Source organism: Triplophysa rosa, linkage group LG19 (genome assembly GCF_024868665.1).
Source record: "Triplophysa rosa linkage group LG19, Trosa_1v2, whole genome shotgun sequence".
Classification (NCBI taxonomy): Eukaryota; Metazoa; Chordata; class Actinopteri; order Cypriniformes; family Nemacheilidae; genus Triplophysa; species Triplophysa rosa.
In genome coordinates, this window is record NC_079908.1 from 10,239,772 (window position 1) to 10,243,001 (window position 3,230).

Consider the following 3,230-nt stretch of genomic DNA (forward strand, 5'->3'; position numbering starts at 1 on the left):
CCCTGTGGATGTTTTCCTCTGTCTGTGTTTGAGGGGGTTTATTACATGAGAAATGAAATTTGCACCATCAATAAATGCCTATGACATCGTCAAAGGAAATGCATCATCCGTCTCCAGGCAAACAGCTGTACAGTATACTGATGACAACAGAGATACAAAGAAAGCAATGTGTATTAACAAGTGTTACGTTTTTAAAACGATTAAATTCACTATTTACTCCAAATACTTTGCATCGTGAACAGGGCCGTGCACAGAACCTTTGAGGGGGCATGTGCTGAAACTGAAAAAGCCAACCCCCCCCAATTGGTCACATCTTAATGACAAATTAAATCAAACAAAATAATAGTCTCAACAGCTTTAGATTTACTCACTGTTAATAACAGGTAGAAAATATGTGTGTTTGTGTTCATTCAAGCACGAAGGAGAACGTATGCGCTGTCTGACAGAGATCAGTGACGTAGCCTTTAGCCCGTGTATAAATAGACGGAACCGCTGTAGCGTTGCGCCTGCACTGTACGCGTCAAAGCAACCGTTTAAAATCACGCCCAAATGGTTTAAAGGCCTTTACATGAATAAGAGTGTGATTGTATAATGTAATGCTAGAAGGATGACAGAAAATTGCGTTAAACATTTTTAAAGCCTTATTCTGAAAAGGTGATGCCTCTGGGAAAACCCATCGCATGGCGAAATTGTAGCCTACATATTACAAGCTGGTTTCAAGCCGCTTCTAAATCCAAGTTTTTACAGCGTGAACATGAATTAACCATGCAACCATACAATACGATTTATTAATAAATTAAGTATCAATCATAAATTAAATTCTTAGATATATTTTACAAAGGTGACGAGGATCACTCACTCAGTGGCTTTGCGTCAAACTCAAATGCAGTTAACGTTACAGGGTTTTTGACCTGCGAATGTGTGCAAATGTGCTTTTTGTCCGTCATCATAAAAACACCGACATCACCGTTTTAATCAACGGGTTACAACGTTGTTGTATATGGGTGCTCAGTTTTCCTGTTGTAAAATACATTTGGCCAAAAGCTAATTTATAAAAGATGAAATGCTACTGTGTGCACAGGCTATTGTGCAGGTAAATGCTAGCCCTTTCCAGTCCCAAATGTCTCAGACCTCAAATACATAAAACTGAACATTTTAGACAGAATGTTTCTTGCGTAAAGAAAACACTGTACTTGTTCAAACAACAAGACCTTTATTTAATGACAACATTACCCTTGCAAGACGGTCAGTTGCCGTGGAAAGAACTGCAGTTCAGTCAAGACAGAGGGGGGTGGAGCCATGAGGTTTTACTGACAGTTTGAGCGTATGCGTATCCAACAAGATTTAGTCACAAGCTTTTTTTTAATCTATCATTGGCTAAATATTTGTAAAACAGGCAGACAGACGTAAAGGGTGACCAATAGCACTGATTTAATGAAAAAAACACCATTAAAGGGCACTTTGAAGTATAAGGGCAAAAAGGGTATGTGCTCTGCACAGGTTGAGCGCTATCTGTGCACGTGCCCGATCGTGAATCACGGCAGGAATTGGCCTCTCTCAGAAGGGTTAATCTAGCAGGTCGAACCTTCAATAGCAAGGCTGCAATTACGTTCACAGTTAAGTTGTGCTTGCCACTTTATCAACACATGCTTTAAGGTTATTTTTTACACTTGGGTGAACTGTGTCACTCGGAGAAGAGAAATTGCTACTGTTCATGAAACTATAGCTGACAGGGGGGGCGGGGCTTAAAGCACAGTCGCATAATGTGCGTTAAGACATCAGCGTCTTATACGCAAGCAGAAATAATGCAGGTTCTGTGGCGTCAAATGTAAAACGATCAATCTTTGCTTCTTTTATTGTAAGATTTTAATAATAAATTCAATTGAAAGTTTCTTAAAGGGACAGTTCACCCAAAAATGAAAATTATGTCTTCATTTCCTCACCCTCTAATTGTTTCAAATCTGTATAGATGTCCTTGTTCTGATGAACACAGAGAAAGATATTTGGCAGAATGCTTGTAACCAAGCAGTTCTTGCCACCATTGACTACCATAGAAAGAAATTTTGCTTATACATTTCTTGTTTTGAAGAATGTAGGAAAACAAACAGTTCTGGGGCACTTTTGACTACCATTGTAATTTTTCCAACTATGATAGTCAATGGTGGCCAAGAAATGTTTGGTTACAAGCATTCTGCCAAATATCTTTCTCTGTGTTAAACAGAACAAAAAAATGATACAGATATGGAACAACTCGAAGGTGATTAAATGATGACATGATGAGTTTTTATTTTTGGGTGAACAGTCTCTTTAATAATACTTAAATATCTCGTTTACTTATCACTAATATATGGTACAATTAATGGGTTTCAGCTTAAGCTTTTTTACCTTATTTTTCTAAAACAAATGAAATTCATTATTTACTGTGAAGCTGTCATATAGACTCAATGAGAAGATGCGAGAAAATGATTGTATGCATCTTATCACTTTGTGGACAAGCAAAATGATACAATGAGGGTCGAATATCAATATTATCTTCTATTTCTGGAGAACTTGGGAGTAGAGAAAGGAAACCGCCGCAGAGGTCAGGGATGGTGTGGGTCTCATGAAATCCCCCTCGAGTGCCACTGATAGTCACACCTGATACGGATTGTCTCCATTACACTTACCCTGCAAGAGCATCTGCATGTAGCGCATCTGATGGAGTTTCTCACTCTCTCTTGCCAGATATGGTATCAGTATGCTTAAGGGAACCATCAACGGCTTCATTTTAATAATCAACTCATTAATTACAGAAGAGAGAAGAAAGCAGGGCGTTCTGGTCCATTTTACTAATGTTCAATATGAAAGCACTGCTTCACGAGATGCTTTGGTGGCCCCACGGGCCTCCGATGCACAAACACACGCACACACATATGGAGGAATGCACTCTCTCACTTTATCAGCAGTATCGGATAAGCACCAAGGGACTGAAATTAACATTCATTAGTGGATGCTCCAGGAAGGGTATATTTACAGGAGTGCAGTAACTTAGCCTAACTTGTTACGTGAGAATGTGAGAATGAACTGCACAACAGCTGTCTGAACACTGAAAAATGCTGCCTTTGCACAACAGCCGATGGTACCATCCTGTTTACTATAGATGCTTTCACCTGATCAGATTTTAAAGGGAGAATAAATATGCCTAAAATAAGGGATGTCATTAAGTTTAAAGGGCTCTTTGCACCAAATTA